This window comes from Moschus berezovskii, chromosome 13 (assembly GCF_049115385.1).
Source record: "Moschus berezovskii isolate FMDL1 chromosome 13, NW_MosBer_1.0, whole genome shotgun sequence".
NCBI classification, from domain to species: Eukaryota; Metazoa; Chordata; class Mammalia; order Artiodactyla; family Moschidae; genus Moschus; species Moschus berezovskii.
The window spans coordinates 92,827,371-92,848,461 of record NC_142472.1 but is presented as its reverse complement, the minus strand read 5'-3'; positions in this window follow the sequence as shown (position 1 = coordinate 92,848,461).

Here is a 21,091-nt window from a genome sequence, read left to right as displayed (position 1 = left end):
TGCGATGTAACATCTCAAGAAAAATATCACATTTCCTCTTGAAAGGCAAAAAGGTACTTGACACCTTTTATTCTACTCAGAAAGTTCCCTCAAACAGCCGTCCCCTTTGCAGAGGAGAACACACTTTATGGACTCAATTCGGGATGAACCCCTGTGAACATTTAAGGGCTCGAGAGAAAACCGGAAGTTCCCCTTCCAAAACCAAAGGGGACCTGACTTCCCTGAAGCAACCCCAGCGAGTTCCTGACGTCCCCATCGCAACTCGAGAAGCAGCCCCCGCTTCCCGCCGCAACTCGAGAAACAACCCAAAATTATCCCCTCCATGCGAGATGAGAAATTTGGCGATGCAGCATCTCAAGGGAAATACCAAATTCCCTCTTGAAAGGCAAAAATGTACTTGACACCCTTTATTCGACTCAGATAGTTCCCTCAAACAGCCATCCCCTTTGGAGAGGAGAACACACTTTATGGACTCAATTCGAGATGAGCCCCTGTGCACATTTTAGGCTTGAGAGAAAACCGGAAGTTCCCCTTCCAACACCAAAGGGGACCTGACGTCCCTGAAGCAACCCCAGCGAGTTCCTCAGGTCCCCGTCGCAACACGAGAAGCACTTCCACCTTCCCGTCGAAATTCGAGAAACACCCCAAAATTATCCCTTCCTTGCGAAATGAGAAAATTTTGCGATGCAGCATCTGAAGAGAAATACCACGTTCCCTCTTGAAAGGCAAAAAGGTACTTGACACCCTTTATTCGACTCAGAAAGTTCCCTCACACAGCCGTCCCCTTTGCAGAGGAGAACACACTTTATGGACTCAATTCCGAATGAGCCCCTGTGCACATTTAAGGGCTTGAGAGGAAACCGGAATTTCCCCTTCCAACACCAAAGGGAACCTGACTTCCCTGAAGCAACCCCAGCGAGTTCCTGAGTTCCCCGTCGCAACTCGAGAAGCACCCCCAGCTTCCCTCCGAACTCGAGAAACACCCCAAAATTATCCCCTCCTTGCGAGATGAGGAAATTTTGCGATGCAGCATCTCAAGAGAAATACCACTTTCCCTCTTGAAAGGCAAAAAGGTACTTGACACCCTTTATTCGACTGAGAAAGTTTCTTCACACAGCGGTTACCTTTGCAGAGGAGAACACACTTTAATGACTCAATTCGGGATGAGCCCCTGTGCACATTTAAGGTCTCGAGAGGAACCCGGAAGTTCCCCTTCCAACACCAAAGGGGACCTGACTTCCGTGAAGGAAAGCCAGCGAGTTCCTGAGGTCCCCGTCGCAACTCGAGAAGCACCCCCAACTTCCCGCCGCAACTCGAGAAACACCCCAAAATTATACCCTCAATTCGAGATGTGGAAATTTTGCGATGCAGCATCTCAAGAGAAATACCACATTCCCTCTTGAAAGGCAAAAGGTACTTGACACCCTTTATTCGACTCAGAAAGTTCCCTCACACAGCCGTCCCCTTTAGAGAGGAGATCACACTTTATGGACTCAATTCGAGGTGAGACCCTATTCCCATTTAACGCCTCGAGAGTAAACCGCAAGTTCCCCTTCCAAAACCAAAGGGGACCTGACTTCCCTGAAGCAACCCGAGTGAGTTCCTTTCGTCCGGTCTCTACTCGCAAAGTACCCCCTGCTTCCTGCTACAATCGAGAAACACCACAATATTATCCCCTCAATGCAAGTTGGGGAAATTTTGCGACGCAGAATCTCAAGAGAAATTCCACATTCCCGCTTGAAATGCAAAAGGATACTCGACACTCTTTATGCGACTCAGAAAGTTCCCTCACCCAGCCGTCCCCATTGGAGAGGAAAACACACTTTATGGACTCAATTCCAGATGAGCCCCTACTCACATTTAACGGCTCAAGAGTAAACCGGAAGTTCCCCTTCCAAAACAAAAGGGGACCTGAGTTCTCTGAAGCGACCCGAGCGAGTTACTGAGGTCCCCGTAGGAAATCGAGATGTACTCCCACCTTCCTGCCGCAACTCGGGAAACATCACAAAATTATTCCCTCAATGCGAGATGAAGAAATTTTGCGCTGCAGAATTTCAAGAGAAATACCATATTCCTTCTTCCAAGGCAAAAGGGTACAGGACACCTTTTATGCGACAGAGAACGTTCCCTCACACGGCCGTCCCCATTGGATAGGAGAACACACTTTATGGACTCAAATCGAGTTGAGCCCCTGTTCACATTTAAAGGCTCGAAAGGAAACCAGAAGTTCCCCTTCCAACTACAATGGGGACCTGACTTCCCTGAAACAACCAGAGCGACTTCCTGGGGTCCCCGTCGCAACTCGAGAAACACCCCAAAATTATCCCTTCAATGCGAGATGAGGAAATTTTGCGATGCAGAATATCAAGGGAAATACCACATTCCCGCTTGAAAGGTAAAAGGGTATTTGACACCGTTTAGGCGACTCAGAATTGTCCCTAACATCCGTCCTCAGTGGAGAGGAGAACACACTTTATGGACTGAAATAAAGAAGAGCTAATATTCCCATTTAAGGGCTCCAGAGTAATCCGGAAGTTCCCCTTCCAAAACCAAAGGGGACTTGACTTCACTGAAGCAAGTGAGTGAGTTCCTGAGGTCCCCGTCTCAACTCCAGAAGTAATCACTGCTTCCGCCGGCAATTTGACAAACACCACAAAATTATTCCCTCAATTCAAATTGAGGTCATTTGTGCTGCAGATCTGAAGAAAATTCCCACATTCCCACTTGAAAGGCAAAAGGCTACTTGACACTCTTTATGCGACTCAGAAAGTTTCTTCACAAAGCCGTCCCCACTGGAGAGGAGAACACACTTTATGGACTCAATTCGAGTTGAGGCCCTATTCCCATTTAACGCCTCGAGAGTAAACCAGGTGTTCCGTTCCAACAAAAAAGGAGACCTGCCTTCCCTGAAGAAACGCGAGAGATTTCCTGAGGTACCCGTCGCAACTCGAGAAACACGACAAAATTATCCGCTCAATGAGAAAATGAGGATGAGGAAATTTTACCTTGCAGAATCTCAAGAGAAATACCACATTACCTCTTGAAAGGCAAAACGGTACTTGACACCCTTTATACGACTCAGAAATTTCACTAACATCAGTCCACATTGGATAGGAGAATACATTTTCTGGACTCAGTTCTACATGAGACCCTATTCCCATTTAACGGCTCGAGAGTAAAACGGAAATTCCCATTCCAAAACCAAAGGGGACCTGACTTCCCTGATGAAAGCCAAGAGAGTTCCTGAGGTCCCCGACGCAACTCGAGAAGCACTCAAAACTTCCCGCCGAAATTCGTGAAACACCACAAAATGAATTTCTCAATGCGAGATGAGGAAATTTTGCGATGCAGCATCTCAAGAGAAATACCACATTCCCTCTTGAAAGGCAAAACGGTACTTGACACCCTTTATTCAACTCAGAAAGTTCCCTCACACAGCTGTCTCCTTTGGAGAGGAGAACACAGTTCATGGACTCAATTCGAGATGAGCCCCTGTTCAGATTTAAGGGCTCGATAGGAAAACGGAAGTTCCCCTTCCAACACCAAAGGGGAACTGACTTCCCTGAAGCAACACCAGCGAGTTCCTGAGGTCCCCGTCGCAACTCGAGAAGCACCTCCAACTTCCCGCCGCAACCCGAGAAACACCCCAAAACTGTCCCCTCCATGCGAGATGAGGAAATTTTGCGATGCAGCATCTCAAGAGAAATACCACATTCCCTCTTGAAAGGCAAAAAGGTACTTGACACCCTTTATTCGACTCAGAAAGTTCCCTCACACTGCCGTCCCTTTCGAGAGGAGAACACACTTTATGGACTCAGTTCGAGATGAGCACCTGTTAACATTTAAGGGCTCAAGAGGAAACCGGAAGTTCCCCTTCCAACACCAAAGGGGACCTGAATTCCCTGAAGCAACCCCAGCGAGTTCCTGAGGTCCCCGTCGCAACTCGAGTAGCACTCCCAGCCTCCTGCCGCAACTCGAGAAACACCCCATAATTATCCACTCAATGCGAGATGAGGAAATTTCCAATGCAGAATCTCAAGAGAAACACCACTTTCCCTTTTGTGAGGTAAAAAGTCACTTGACACCATTTATTCGACTCAGAAATTTAAGTCAAACAACCGTCCCCATAGGAGAGGAGATCACACTTTATGGACTCAATTCGAGATGAGCCCTGTTCACATTTAAGGGCTAGAGAGGAAACCGGAAGTTCCACTTCCAACACCAAAGGGGACCTGACTTCCCTGAAGCAACTCCAGGGAGTTCCTGAGGTCCCCGTCGCAACTCGAGAAGCACCCCCAGCTTCCCACCGCAACTCGAGAAACACCCCAAAATTATCCCCTCCATGCGAGATGAGGAAATTTTGCCATGCAGCATCTCAAGAGAAATACCACAGTCCCTCTTGAAAGGCAAAAATTTACTTGACACCCTTTATTCGACTCAGAAAGTTCCCTCACACAGCCGTCTCCTTTGCAGAGGAGAACACACTTTATGGACTCAATTCGAGATGAACCCCTGTGCACATTTAAGGGCTCGAGAGGAAACCAGAAGTTCCCCTTCCAACACCAAAGGGGACCTGACTTCCCTGAAGCAACCCCAGCGATTTCCTGAGGTCCCCGTCGCAACTCGAGAAGCACCCGCAGCTTCCCGCCGCAACTCGAGAAACAACCCAAAATTATCCCCTCCATGCGAGATGAGAAATTCTGCGATGCAACATCTCAGAGAAATACCACATTCCCTCTTGAAAGGCAAAAATGTACTTGACACCCTTTATTCGACTCAGAAAGTACCCTCACACAGCCGTCCCCTTTGGAGAGGAGAACACACTTTATGGACTCAATTCGAGATGAGCCCCTGTGCACATTTAAGGGCTCGAGAGGAAATCGGAAGTTCCCCTTCCAACACCAAAGGGGACTTGACTTCCCTGAAGCAACCCCAGCGAGGTCCTGAGGTCCCCGTCGCAACTCGAGAAGCACCCCCTGCTTCCGGCTGCAATCGAGAAACACCACAATATTATCCCCTCAATGCAAGTTGGGGAAATTTTGCGACGCAGAATCTCAAGAGAAATACCACATTCCAGCTTGAAATACTAGACACCTTTATGCGACTCAGAAAGTTCCCTCACCCAGCCGTCCCAATTGGAGAGGAGAACACACTTTACGGACTCAAATCGAGAAGAGGCAATATTCCCATTTAACGGCTCGAGAGTAATCCGGAAGTTCCCCTTCCAGCACAAACGGGGACCTGACTTCCCTGAAGTAACTCGAGTGAGTTCCTGAGGTCCCCTTCGCACCTCGAGGAATACCTCCAGCTTCCCGCCGCAATTCGAGAAACACCACAAAATTATCCCCTCAATGCGAGATGAAGAAATTTTGCGCTGCAAAATTTCAAGAGAAATCCCACATTCCCGCCTGAAAGGGAAAAGGGTATTTGACACACTTTATTCAGTTCAGTTCAGTTCAGTCGCTCAGTCGTGTCCGACTCTTCTCGACCCCATGAATCACTGTACGCTAGGCCTCCCTGTCCTACACCAACTCTCGGAGTTCACTCAAACTCATGGCCACAGAGTCGGTGATGCTATCCAGCCATCTCATTCTCTGTCGTCCCCTTCTCCTCCAGCCCCCAACCTCTCCTAGCATCAGAATCTTTTCCAGTGAGTCAACTCATCGCATGAGGTGGCCGAAGTATTGTAGTTTCAGCTTTAGCATCAGTCCTTCCAATGAACACCGATGATTGATCTCCCTTAGAATGGACTGGTTGGATCTTCTTGCAGTCCAAGGGACTCTCAAGAGTCTTCTCCAGTACCACAGTTCGAAAGCATCAGTTCTTCGGCGATCAGCTTTCTTCACAGTCCAACTCTCACATCCATACATGACCACGGGAAAATCCATAGCTTTGACTAGACGGAGCTTTTTTGGCAAAGTGATGTCTCTGCTTTTTAATATACTATCAAGGTTGATCATAACTTTCCTTCCAAGGAGTAAGCGCCTTTTAATTTCATGGCTTCAATCAGCATCTGCAGTGATTTTGGAGCCCCCCAAAATAGAATTGTGACACTGTTTCCACTGTTTTTCCATCTATTTCCCGTGAAGTGTTGGGACCAGATTCCATAACCTTTGTTTTCTGAATGTTGAGCTTCAAGCCAACCTTTTCACTCTCCTCTTTCACTTTCATCAAGAAGCTTTTGAGTTCCTCCTCACTTTCTGCCCTAAAGGTGGTGTCATCTGCATATCTGAGGTTATTGATATTTCTCCCAGCAATCTTGATTCCAGTTGTTCTTCTTCCAGCCCAGCATTTCTCATGATGCACTCTGCATATAAGTTAAATAAGCAAGATTACAATATACAGCCTTGACGTACTCCTTTTCCTATTTGGAACCAGTCTGTTGTTCCATGCACAGTTCTGACTGTTGCTTCCTGACCTGCATGCAGGTTTCTAAAGAGGCAGGTCAGGTGGTCTGGTATTCCCATCTCTTTCAGAATCTTCCCCAGTTTATTGTGATCCACACAGTCAAAGGCTTTGGCATAGTCAATGAAGCAGAAATAGATGTTTTTCTGGAACTCTCTCGCTTTCTCCATGATCCAGCGGATGTTGGCAATTTGATCTCTGGTGCCTCTGCCTTTTCTAAAACCTGCTTGAACATCTGGGAGTTCACGGATCACATATTGCTGAGGCCTGGCTTGGAGAATTTTGAGCATGACTGTACTAGCGTGTGAGATGAGTGCAATTGTGCGGTAGCTTGAGCATTCTTTGGCATTGCCTTTCTTTGGGATTAGAATGAAGACTGACCTTTTCCAGTCCTGTGGCCACTGCTGAGTTTTCCAAATTTGTTGGCATATTGAGTGCAGCACTTTCACAGCATCATCTTTCAAGATTTGAAATAGCTCAAATGGAATTCCACCACTTCCACTAGCTTTGTTCGTAGCGTTGCTTTCTAAGGCACACTTGAATTCACATTCCAAGATGTCTGGCTCTAGGCCAGTGATCACATTTTCGTGACTATCCTGGTCGTGAAGATCTTTTTTGTACAGTTCTTCTGTGTATTCTTGCCACCTCTTCTTAATATCTTCTGCTTCTGTTAGGTCCATACCATTTCTGTCCTTTATCGAGCCCATCTTTGCATGAAATGTTCCCTTGGAATCTCTAATGTTCTTGAAGAGATCTCTTGTTTTTCCTGTTCTGTTGTTTTCCTCTATTTCTTTGCATTGATCACTGAGGAAGGCTTTCTTATCTCTCCTTGCTATTCTTTGGAACTCTGCATTCTAATGCTTATATCTTTCCCTTTCTCCTTTGCTTTTCGCTTCTCTTCTTTTCACAGCTATTTGTAAGGCCACCTCAGACAGCCACTTTGCTTTTTTTTGCATTTCTTTTCCATGGGGATGCTCTTGGTCCCTGTCTCCTGTACAATGTCACGAACCTCCATCCAGAGTTCATCAGGCACTCTATCTATCAGATCTAGTGCCTTAAATCTATTTCTCACTTCCACTGTATAATCCTAAGGGATTTGATTGAGGTCATATCTGAATGGTCTAGGGGTTTTCCCTACTTTCTTCAATTTAAGTCTGAATTTGGCAATAAGGAGTTCATGATCTGAGCCACAGTCAGCTCCTGGTCTTGTTTTTGCTAACTGTATACAGCTTCTCCATCTTTGGCTGCAAAGAATATAATCAATCTGATTTCGGTGTTGACCATCTGGTGATGTCCACGTGTAGAGTCTTCTCTTGTGTTGTTGGAAGAGGGAGTTTGCTATGACCAGTGCGTTCTCTTGACAAAACTCTATTAGACTTGGCCCTGCTTCATTCCGTGCTCCAAGGCCAAATTTGCCTGTTACTCCAGGTGTTTCTTGACTTCCTACATTTGCATTCCAGTCCTCTATAATGAAAAGGACATCTTTTTTTGGGTGTTAGTTCTAAAAGGTCTTGTAGGTCTTCATAGAACCGTTCAACTTCGGCTTCTTCAGCGTTAGTGGTTGGGGCATAGGCCTGGATTACTGTAATGTTGAATGGTTTGCCTTGGAAACGAACAGAAATCATTCTGTCGTTTTTAAGATTGCATCCAAGTACTGCATTTCGGAGTCTCTTGTTGACCATGATGGCTACTCCATTTCTTCTAAGGGATTTCTGCCCACAGTAGTATATATATAATGGTCATCTGAGTTAAATTCACACATTCCAGTCCATTTTAATTCACTGATTCCTAGAATGTCTATGTTCACTCTTGCCATCTCCTGCTTGACCTCTTCCAATTTGCCTTGATTCCTGGACCTTACATTCCAGGTTCCTATGCAATTTTGCTCTTTACAGCACCAGACCTTGCTTCTATCACCGGTCACATCCACAACTGGGTACTGGTTTTGCTTTTGCTCCATCCCTGCATTCCTTCTAGAATTATTTCTCCACTGATCTCCAGTAGCATACTGGGCACCTACAGACCTGCGGAATTCCTCATTCAGTATCCTGTCATTTTGCTCTTTGATACTGTTCATGGGGTTCTCAATGCAAATATACTGAAGTGGTTTGCCATTCCCTTCTCCAGTGGACCACATTCAGCTGTGGTTCATGTGATCAGATGAAGTAGATTCCTGTGATTATGATTTCAGTGTGTCTGCCATCTGAAGCCCCCTCGCAATACCTACCATCTGATTTGAGTTTCTCTTACCTTGGGTGTGGGATATCTCTTCACAGCTGCTCCAAGAAAGCACAGCTGCTGCACCTTACCTTGGATGAGGGGTATGTCCTCAAGGCCGCCCCTCCTGACCTTGAACGTGAGGTCCTCTCGTTCCTCCCCCGCACAGCCACCGCCTATTGGAGGTGGGGTACCTCCTCTGGGCCGCCTGCCCTGGCCTCAGGCATGGGGTAGCTCCTCACCGCTGCGCATCTTTGCATGGTCGGTTGCGCAAGGGCCGGCTTCTCTGGAGTCTGCGCGGGCGGGGCCTGCGTATCCCGCGTCTGGTGGGCGGGGCCGGGGTCTCTCCCATCTGGGCGGGCGGGGCCGGGTTCTCTCGCCTCTGCGCGGGCGGGGCAAGGGTCTCTCGCATCTGCGCAGGCGGGGCCGGCTTCTCTTGCGTCTGCGCGGGCGGCGCCAGCAATAGCGTCTGAGCGGGCGGGGCCGAGGTCTCTCGAGTCTGAGCGGGCGGGGCCGGGGTCTCTCGAGTCAGCGCGGGTGGGGAAAGCCTCTCTCGCGTCTGCGCCGGCAAGGCCCCTGTCTCTGGCGTCTCAGCCGCCTGGGCCGGCATCTCTCCTGTCTGTGCGTGTGGGGCTGGTATTTCTCCCGTTTGCACAGCTGGGTGAGACTCAAAAAATTCCCTCAAACAGTCGTCCCCATTGGAGAGGAGAACACACTTTACGGACTTAACTCGAGAAGAGGCCCTATTACCATTTAAAGGCTCAACAGTAATCCCGAAATTCCCCTTCCAACACAAAAGGGTTCCTGACTTCCCTGAAGCAGCCAGAGAGAATTCCTGAGGTCCTCTTTGCTACCTGAGAAGTTCAACCAGGTTCCCGCCGCAACTCTAGAAACACCACAAAATTATCACCTCAATGCGAGATCAGGAAAATATTCCGCTGCACAATTCAAGAGAAATCCCACGTTCCGCTGGAAAGGCAAAACTGTATTTGACACCCTTTATGCGACTCAGAAAATTCCCTCACACAGCCATCCCCATTGGAGAGGAGAACACAATTTATGGACTCAACTTGGGAAGAGGCCCTATTCCCATTTAACGGCTCGAGAGTAATCCCGAAATTCCCGTTCCAGTAGAAAAGGGTGACTAACTTCCCTGAAGCAACACAAGTGAGTTCCTGAGGTCCCTGTCGCAACTCGAGAAGTACCCCCAGCTTCCCGCCTCAAAAGGGGAAACACCAAAAATTTTCCGCTCAATGTGAGATGAGGAAATTTTGCACTGCACAATTAAATAGAAATCCCACATTCCCGCTTGAAAGGCAAAAGGGCACTTGACACACTTTATGTGATTCAGATAGTTTCCTAACACCCGTACTTATTGGAGCGGAGAACACACTTCATGGACTCAAATCTAGAAGAGGCCCTATTCCTTAGGTTCCCGTTTCAACTCCAGAAGTATCCCCTACTTCCCACCACAACTCGAGAAACAACACAATATTATCCCCACAATGCGACATGAGGTAATTTTGCGCTGCAGAATCTCAAGGGAAATCCCACATTCCCGCTTGAAAGGCAAAAGGGAACTTGGCATACTTTATGCCCCTCAGAAAGTTCCCTAAAGTCCGTCCCTATTGCAGAGGCGTACTCAATTTATGGACTCAAATCCAGAAGAGCCCCTATTCCCATTAAAGGGCTGGAGAGTAATCCGGACGTTCCCCATCCAGCACAATGGGGGAACTGACTTCCCTGAAGTAACTCCAGTGAGTTCCTGAGGTCCCCGTTGAAACTCGAGAAGTACCCCCAGCTTCCCGCCGAAATTCGGGAAACACCACAAAATTATCCCCTCAATGCGAGAGGAGGAAACTTTGCGCTGCAGAATCTGAAGAGAAATCCCACATTCCCAATTGAAAGGCAAAAGCGTACTTGACTCCCTTTATGTCACTCAGAAAGTTCCCTAACATCCTTCCCCATTGGAGAGGAGAACACACTTTGTGGACTCAACTCCAGAAGAGGCCCTATTCCATTTAAAGGGCTCCAGAGTAATCCGGAAGCTCCCCTTCAAGAACAAAAGGGGTCCTGACTTCCCTGAAGTAACTGGAGTGAGTTCCTGAGGTCCCCGTCGCAACTCCAGAAGTACCCCCGTCTTCCCGCCTCAATTCGAGAAACATCACAAAATTATCCCCTCAATGCGAGATGAGGAAAATTTGCGCTGCAGAATCTCAAGAGAAATTCCACATTCCCGATTGAAAGGAAAAAGGGTACTTGACTCCCTTTATGCGATTCAGAATATTCCCTAACATCCATCCTCAGTGGAGAGGAGAACATATTTTATGGACTCAAATGGAGAAGAGGCAATGTTCCCTTTTAATGGCTCGAGAGTATTCCGGAAGTTCCCCTTCCAACACAAAAGTGGACTTGACTTCCCTGAAGCAACCCGAGCGAGTTCCTGATGTCCCCGCCGCAACTCGAGAAGTACCCCCAGCTTCCCGCCGCAATTCGAGAAACACCACAAAATTATCCCCTCAATGAGAGATGAGGTTTTTTGCGCTGCAGAATCTCAAGAGAAATCCCACATTCCCGCTTGAAGGCAAAAGCGTACTTGACACACTTTATGCCACTCAGAAAGTTCAATAATATCCGTCCCATTGGAGAAGATAACACACTTTAGGGACTCAACTGGAGAAGAGGCCCTATTCCCATTAAAGGGCTCAAAAGTATTCCGGAAGTTCTCCTGCCAGGAAAAAACGGGCCTGATTCCCTGAAGTAACTCAAGTAAGTTTCTGAGGTCCCCATCGCAAGTGGAGAAACACCACAAAATTTTCCCCACAATGTGAGATGAGGAAAATTTGCGCTGCAGAATCTCAAGAGAAATCCCAGATATCCGCTTGAAAGGCAAAAGGGTACTTGGCTCCCTTTAGCCTACTCAGAATGGTCCCTAACATTCGTCCTCAGTAGAGAGGATAACACACTTTATGGACTCAACTCCAGAAGAGGCCCTATTCCCAGTAAAGGGCTCAAGAGTAATCCGGAAGTTCTCCTGCCAGGAAAAAAAGGGGCCTGATTCCCTGAAGTAACTCGAGAAAGTTCCTGAGGTCCCCTTCGCAACTCGAGAAGCACAACAAAATTATCCCCTCAATGAGGAAATTTTGCGCTGCAGAGTCTCAAGTGATATCCCACATTCCCGCTGGAAAGGCATAATGGTACCTGACTCTCTTTAGGCGACTCAGAATGTTCCCTAACATCCGTCCTCAGTGGAGAGGAAAACACACTTCATGGACTCAAATGGAAAAGAGGCTATATTCCCATTTAAAGGCTCGAGAGTAATCAAGAAGTTCCGCTTCCAATACAAAAAAGGACTTGACTTCCCTGAAGCAACCTGAGCGAGTTCCTGAGGGTCCCGTCTCAACTCCAGAAGTACCCCCTGCTTCCCACCCCAACTCGAGAAACGACACAATATTATCCCCTCAGTGCGAGATGAGGTAATTTTCTGCTGCAGAATCTCAAGAGAAATCCCGCATTCCCGCTTGAAAGCAAAAGGGAACTTGACACACTTTATGCCACTCAGAATGTTCCCTAACATCCGTCCCCATTGGAGAGGCATACGCACTTTATGGACTCAACTCCAGAAGAGGCCCTATTCCCATTAAAGGGCTCGAGACTAATCCGGAAGTTCCCCTTCCAGCACAAAAGGGGACCTCACTTCCCTGAAGAAACTTGAGTGAGTTCCTGAGGTTGCCATCTAAACTCAAGAAGTACTCCCAGTGTCCCGCCGCAATTCGAGAAACACCACAAAATATTCCCCTCACTGCGAGATGAGGAAATTTTGCGCTGCAGAATCTCAAGAGAAATCCTACATTCCGGCTTGAAAGGCAAAAGGGTACTGACTCCGTTTATGCGACTCAGAATGTTCCCTAACATCCTTCCTCAGTGGAGAGGAAAACACACTTTATGGACTCAAATCGAGAAGAGGCATTTTTCCCATTTAACAGCTCGAGAGTAATCCGGAAGTTCCCCTTCCAACACAAAAAAGGACTTGACTTCCCTGAAGCAACCCAAGCGAGTTCCTGAGGTCCCCGACGCACCTCGAGAAGTACCCCCAGCTTCCCGCCGCAACTCGAGAAACACCACAAAATTATCCCCTCAATGGGAGATGAGGAAATTTTGCGCTGCAGAATCTCAAGAGAAATCCCACATTCCCGCTTGAAAGTCAAAAGAGTACTTGACTCCCTTTAGGCGACTCAGAATGTTCCCTAACATCCATCCTCAGTGGAGAGGAGAACATATTTTATGGACTCAAATGGAGAGGAGGCAATATTCCCTTTAAACATCTCGACAGTAATCCGGAAGTTCCCCTTCCAAAACAAAAGGCGACTTGACTTCCCTGAAGCAACCCGAGCGAGTTCCTGAGGTCCCCGCCATAGCTAGAGAAGTGCCCCCTGCTTCCCACCACAACTGGAGAACCACCACAAAATTATCCCCTCAATGTGAGATGAGGTTATTTTGCACTGCGGAATCTCAAGAGATATCCCACATTCCCGCTTGAAAGGCAAAAGGGTACTTGACACACTTTATGCCACTCAGAAAGTCCAAAAATATCCGTCCCCATTGGAGAGAATAACACACTTTATGGACTCAACTACAAAAGAGGCCCTATTCCCATAAAAGGGATCGAGAGTAATCCGGAAGTTCCTCTTCCAGCACAAATGGGACCCGATTCCCTGAAGTAAGTCGAGTAAGTTTCTGAGGTCCCCATCGCAACTCGAGAAACACCACATAATTATCCCCACAATGTGAGATGAGGAAATTTTGAGCTTCAGAATCTCAAGAGAAATCCCAAATTCCCGCTTGAAAGGTAAAAGGGTATTTGACACCGTATAGGCGACTCAGAATGATCCCTAACATCCATCCTCAGGGGAGAGGAGAACACACTTTATGGACTGAAATTGAGAAGAGCTAATATTCCCATTTAACGGCTCGAGAGTAATCCAGAAGATACTCATCCAACACCAAAGGGGACTTGACTTCACTGAAGCAAATGAGTGAGTTCCTGAGGTCCCCGTAGCAACTCGCGAAGTAACCACTGCTTCCATGGGAAACATGACCAACGCAACAAAGTTATCCCCTCAATTCGAGACGAGGTCATTTTGCGCTGCAGATCGGAAGAGAATTCACACATTCCCTCTTGAAAGGCAAAAGGGTACCTGACTTCCTTTGTGCCACTCAGAAAGTTCCCTAACATCCATCCCCATTGGAGAGGAGAACACACTTTATGGACTCAATTCGGGATGAGCCCCTGTGCACATTTAAGGGCTCGAGAGGAAACCGGAAGTTCCCCTTCCAACACCAAAGGGGACCAGACTTCCCTGAAGCAACCCCAGCGAGGTCCGGAGGTCCCCGTCACAATTCGAGAAGCACCCCCAGCTTCCGCCGCAACTCGAGAAACACCCCAAAATTATTCCCTTCATGCGAGAGGAGGAAATTTTGCGATGCAGCATCTCAAGAGAAATACCACATTCCCTCTTGAAAGGCAGAAAGGTACTTGACACCCTTTATTCGACTCAGAAAGTTCCCTCACACAGCCGTCCCCTTTTAGAGGAGAACAGACTTTTTGGACTCATTTCGAGATGAGCCTCTGTGCACATTTAAGGGCTCGAGAGGAAACCGGAAGTTCCCCTTCCAACAGCAAAGGGGAACGGAATTACCTGAAGCAACCCCAGCGAGTTCCTGAGGTCCCAGTCGCAACTCGAGAAGCACCCCCAGCTTCCCGCCACAACTTGAGAAACACCCAACATTATCCCCTCAATGCAAGGTGAGGAAATTTTGCGATGCAGCATCTCAAGAGAAATACCACATTCCCTCTTGAAAGGCAAAAAGGTACTTGACACTCTTTATTCGACTCAGAAAGTTCCCTCACACAGCCGTCCCCTTTTAGAGGAGAACACACTTTATGGACTCAATTGGAGATGAGCCCCTGTGCACATTTAAGGACTCGAGAGGAAACCGGATCCTCCCCTTCCAACAGCAAAGGGGACCTGACTTCCCGGAAGCAAACCCAGCGAGTTTCTGAGGTGCCTGTCGCAACTCCAGAACCACACGCGGCTTTCGGCCTCAACTCGAGAAACAACCCAAAATTATCCCCTCAATGCGAGATGAGGAAATTTTGCAATGCAGCATCTCAAGAGAAATACCACATTCCCTCTTGAAAGGCAAAAAGGTACTTGACACCCTTTATTCGACTCAGAAAGTACCCTCACACAGCCGTCCCCTTAGGAGAGAACACACTTTATGGACTCAATTCGAGATGAGCCCCTGTGCACATTTAAGGGCTCGAGAGGAACCCAGAAGTTCCACTTCCAACATCAAAGGGGACCTGACTTCCCTGAAGCTACCCCAGCGAGTTCCTGAGGTCCCCGTCGCAACTCGAGAAGCACCCCCACCTCCCCCCCGCAACTCGAGAAACACCCCAAAATGATCCCCTCAATGCGAGATGATGAAATTTTGCGATGCAGCATCTCAAGAGAAATACCACATTCCCTCTTGAAAGGCAAAAATGTACTTGACACCCTTTATTCGACTCAGAAAGTTCCCTCACACAGCCATCCCCTTTCAGAGGAGAACAAACTTTATGGACTCAATTCGAGATGAGCCCCTGTGCACATTTAAGGGCTCGAGAGGAACCCGAAGTTTCCCTTCCAACACAAAAGTGGACCTGACTCCCCTGAAGCAACACCACCGAGTTCCTGAGGACCCCGTCCCAAATCGAGAAGTACCCCCAGCTTCCCGCCTAAACTCGAGAAACACCCCAAAATTATCCACTCAATTGGAGATGAGGAAATTTTGCAATGCAGCATCTCAAGAGAAATACCACACTCCCTCTTGAAAGGCAAAAAGGTACTTGAACCCCTTTATTTGACTCAGAAAGTTCCCTCACACAGCCATCCCCTTTTAGAGGAGAACACAATTTATGGACTCAATTCGATTGAGCCCCTGTGCACATTTAAGGGCTCCAGAGGAACCCGGAAGTTCCCCTTCCAACATCAAAGGGGACCTGACTTACCTGAAGCAACCCCAGCGAGATCTGAGGTCCCCGTCGCAACTCTTGAAGCACTCCCAGCTTCCCGCCGCAACTCGAGAAACACCTCTAAATTATCCCCTCAATGCGATATAAGGAAATTTTGCGATGGAGCATCTCAAGAGAAATATCACATTCCCTCTTGAAAGGCAAAAAGGTACTTGACACCCTTTATTCGACTCAGAAAGATCCCTCACACAGCGTCCCCTTTTAGAGGAGAACACACTTTATGGACTCAATTCGAGATGAGCCCCTGTGCACATTTAAGGGCTCGAGAGGAACCCAGTAGTTCATCTTCCAACACCAAAGGGGACCTGACTTCCCTGAAGCAACCCCATCGAGTTCCTGAGGTTCTCGTCCCAACTCTAGAAGCACCCCCAGCTTCCCGCCGCAACTCGAGAAACACCACAAAATTATCCCCTCAATGCGAGATGAGGAAATTTTGCGCTGCAGAATCTCAAGCGAAATACCACATTTCCTCATAAAAGGCAAAAGGGTACTAAACACCCTTTATGCAACTCAGAAAGTTCCCTCACACAGCCGTCCCCATTGGGAGGAGAACACACTTTATGGACTCTATTCGAGAAGAGGCCCTATTCACATTAAAGGGTTCGAGAATAATACGGATGTTCCCCTTCCAGCACAAAATGGGACCAGACTTCCCTGAAGTAACTTGAGTGTGGTCCAGAGGTACTCGTCGGAACTGCAGAAGTACCCCCATCTTCCCAACCCAATTCGTGAAACACCAATAAATTATCACCTCCATGCGAGATGAGGAAATTTTGCGCTGCAGAATCTCAAGAGAAATCCCACATTCCCGCTTGAAAGGCAACAGTGTACTTGACTCCCTTTAGGCAACTCAGAATGTTTCCTAACATCCGTCCTCAGTGCAGAGGAGAACACAATCTCTTGACTCAACTCGAGAAGAGGCAATGTTCCCATTTAACGGCTCGAGAGTAATCTGGAAGTTCCCCTTCCAACACAAAAGGGGACTTGACTTCGCTGAAGCAACCCGAGCGAGTTCCTGAGGTCCCCGTTGCAAGTCAAGAAGTATCCCCTGCTTCCCTCTGCAACTCGAGAAATACCACAAAATTATCCCCTCAATGCGAGATGAGGAAATTTTGCAATGCAGCATCTCAAGAGAAATACCACATTCCCTCTTGAAAGGCAAAAATGTACTTGACACCCTTTATTCGACTCAGAAAGTTCCCTCACACAGCCGTCCCCTTTTAGAGGAGAACACACTTTATGGACTCAATTCGAGATGAGCCCCTGTGCACATTTAAGGGCTCGAGAGGAACCCGAAGTTTCCCTTCCAACACCAAAGGGGACCTGACTCCCCTGAACCAATCCCACCGAGTTCCTGAGGTCCCCGTCGCAACTCGAGAAGCACCCCCAGCTTCCCGCCGCAACTCGAGAAACACCACAAAATTATCCCCTCAATGCGAGATGAGGAAATTTTGCGCTGCAGAATCTCAAGCGAAATACCACATTTCCTCATAAAAGGCAAAAGGGTACTAAACACCCTTTATGCAACTCAGAAAGTTCCCTCACACAGCCGTCCCCATTGGGAGGAGAACACACTTTATGGACTCTATTCGAGAAGAGGCCCTATTCACATTAAAGGGTTCGATAATAATACGGAAGTTCCCCTTCCAGCACAAAATGGGACCAGACTTCCCTGAAGTAACTCTAGTGTGGTCCAGAGGTACTGGTCGCAACTGCAGAAGTACCCCCAGCTTCCCAACCCAATTCGTGAAACACCAATAAATTATCCCGTCATTGCTAAATGAGGAAATTTTGCGCTGCAGAATCTCAAGAGAAATCTCACATTCCCGCTTGAAAGGCAACAGTGTACTTGACTCCCTTTAGGCAACTCAGAATGTTTCCTAACATCCGTCCTCAGTGCAGAGGAGAACACACTCTCTTGACTCAACTCGAGAAGAGGCAATGTTCCCATTTAACGGCTCCAGAGTAATCTGGAAATTCCCCTTCCAACACAAAAGGGGAATTGACTTCGCTGAAGCAACCCGAGCGAGTTCCTGAGGTCCCCGTTGCAAGTTGAGAAGTATCCCCTGCTTCCCTCTGCAACTCGAGAAATACCACAAAATTATCCACTCAATGCGAGTTGAGGAAATTTTGCAATGCAGCATCTCAAGAGAAATACCACATTCCCTCTTGAAAGGCAAAAAGGTACTTGACACCCTTTATTCGACTCAGAAAGTTCCCTCACACAGCCGTCCCCTTTTAGAGGAGAACACACTTTATGGACTCAATTCGAGATGAGCCCCTGTGCACATTTAAGGGCTCGAGAGGAAACCGGAAGTTCCCCTTCCAACACCAAAGGGGACCAGACTTCCCTGAAGCAACCCCAGCGAGGTCCGGAGGTCCCCGTCGCAATTCGAGAAGCACCCCCAGCTTCCGCCGCAACTCGAGAAACACCCCAAAATTATTCCCTTCATGCGAGAAGAGGAAATTTTGCGATGCAGCATCTCAAGAGAAATACCACATTCCCTCTTGAAAGGCAAAAAGGTACTTGACACCCTTGATACGAATCAGAAAGTTCCCTCACAGAGCCATCCCCTTTTAGAGGAGAACACACTTTATGGACACAATTCGAGATGAGCCCCTGTGCACATTTAAGGACTCGAGAGGAACCCAGAAGTTCCCTTTCCAACAGAAAAGGGGACCTGACTTCCCTCAAGCAACCCAGCGATTTCCTGAGGTCCCCGTCGCAACTCGAGAAGCACCCCCAGCTCCCAGCCGCAAGTCGAGAAACACACGAAAATTATTCCCTCAATGCGAGATGAGGAAATTTTGCGATGCAGCATCTCAAGAGAAATACCACATTCCCTCTTGAAAGGTAAAAAGTTACCTGACATACTCTACTCGACTCAGAAAGTTCCCTCACACAGTCGTCCCCTTTGGAGAGGAGAACACACTTTATGGACTCAATTCGAGATGAGCCCCTGTGCACATTTAAGGGCTCGAGAGGAAACCGGAAGTTCCCCTTCCAACACCAAAGGGAACCTGATTCCCTGAAGCAAACCCAGCGAGTTACTGAGGTCCCCGTCGCAACTCGAGAAGGACCCTCAGCTTCCCGACACCACACGAGAAATACCCCAAAATTATCCCCTCAATGAGAGATGAGGAAATTGTGCGATGCAGCATCTCAAGAGAAATACCACATTCCCTCTTGAAAGGCAAAAGAGTACTTGAAACACTTTATTCGACTCAAACAGTTCCTTACACAGCTGTCCCCTTTGGAGAGGAGAACACACTTTTTGGACTCAATTCGTGATGAGCCCCTGTGCACATTTAAGGGCTCGAGAGGAAACCGGAAATTCCCCTTCCATAAACAAAGGGGACCTGACTTTCCTGAAGCAACCTCTGCGAGTTCCTGAGGTCCCCGTGGCAACTCGAGAAGCACATCCAGCCTCCTGCAGCAACTCGAGAAACACCCCCAAAATTATCCCCACAATGCGAGATGAGGAAATTTTACGATGCAGCGTCTCAAGAGAAATACCACATTCCCTCTTGAAAGGCAAAAAGGTACTTGACACCCTTTATTCGACTCAGAAAGTTCCCTGAAACCTTCGTTCCATTTGGAGACCAGAACACACTTTATGGACTCAATTCGAGATGAGCCCCTGTGCACATTTAAGGGCTCGAGAGGAAACCGGAAGTTCCCCTTCCAACACCAAAGGGGACCGGAGTTCCCTGAAGCAAGCCCAGCGAGTTCCTGAGGTCCCGTCGCGACTCGAGAAGCACCCCCAGCTTCCCGCCGCAACTCGAAAAACACCGCAAAATTATCCCCTCAATGCTGGATGAGGAAAATTTGCGATGCAGCATCTCAAGAGAAATACCACATTCCCTCTTGAAAGGCAAAAAGGTACTTGAAACCCTTTATTCGACGCAGAAAGTTGACTCACACAGCCGTCACTTTTGGAGAGGAGAACACACTTTATGGACTCAATTTGAGATGATCCCCTGTTTAAATTGAAGGGCTGGAGAGGAAACCGGAAGTTCCCCTTCCAACACCAAAGGGGACATGAATTCCCTGAAGCAACCCCAGCAAGTTCCTGAGGTACCCGTCGCAACTCGAGAAGCACCCCCAGCTTCCCGCCGCAGCCCAGGAAACACCGCAAAATTATCCCCTCAATGCGAGATGAGTATATTTTTCGATGCAGCATCTCAAGAGAAATACCACATTCCCTCTTGAAAGGCAAAAGGTACTTCACAACCTTTATTCGACTCAGAAAGTTCCCTCACACAGCCGTCCCCTTTGGAGAGGAGAACACACTTTATGGACTCAATTCGAGATGAGCCACTCTGCACAATTAAGGGCTAGAGAGGAACCGCGAAATTCCCCGTCCAACACCAAAGGGGACCTGACTTCCCTGAAGCAACCCCAGCGAGTTCCTGAGGTCCCCGTCGCAACTCGAGAAGCACTCCCAGCTTCCCGCCGCAACTCGAGAAACACCCCAAAATTATCCCTTCAATGCGAGATGAGGAAATTTTGCGATGCAGCATCTCAAGAAAAATACCACATTCCCTCTTGAAAGGCAAAAAGGTACTTGACACCCTTTATTCGACTCAGAAAGTTCCCTCACACAGCCGTCCCCCTTGGAGAGAACACACTTTATGGACTCTATTCGAGATGAGCCCCTGTGCACATTTAAGGGCTGGAGAGGAACCCGGACGTTCCCCTTCCAAAAGCAAAGGGGCCTGACTTCCCCGAAGAATCCCCAGCGAGTTCCTGAGGTCCCCGTCGCAACTCGAGAAGCACCCCCTACTTCCCGCCGCAACTCGAGAAACACCCCAAAATTATCCCCTCAATGCGAGATGAGAAAATTTTGCAATGCAGCATCTCAAGAGAAATACCACATTCCCTCTTGAAAGGCAAAAAGGTACTTGACACCCTTTATTCGACTCAGAAAATTCCCTCACAAAGCCGTCCCCTTTTAGAGGAGAACACACTTTATGGACTCAATTCGAGATGAGCCCCTGTGCACATTGAAGGGCTCCAGAGCAACCCGGAAATTCCCTTTCCAACAGCAAAGGGGACCTAACTTCCCTGAAGCAACCACAGCGAGTTCCTGAGGTCCCTGTCGCAAGTCTTGAAGCACACACAGCATCCCGCCGCAACTCGAGAAACACCCCAAAAATATCCCCTCAATGCGAGATGAGGAAATTTTGCGATGCAGCATTTCAAGAGAAATACCACATTCCCTCTTGAAATGCAAAAAGGTACTTGACACCCTTTATTCGACTCAGAAAGTTCCCTCACACAGCCGTCCCTTTTTAGAGGAGAACACATTTTATGGACTCAATTCGAGATGAGCCCCAGTGCATATTTAAGGGCTTGAGAGGAACGCGGAAGTTCCCCTTCCAAAACCA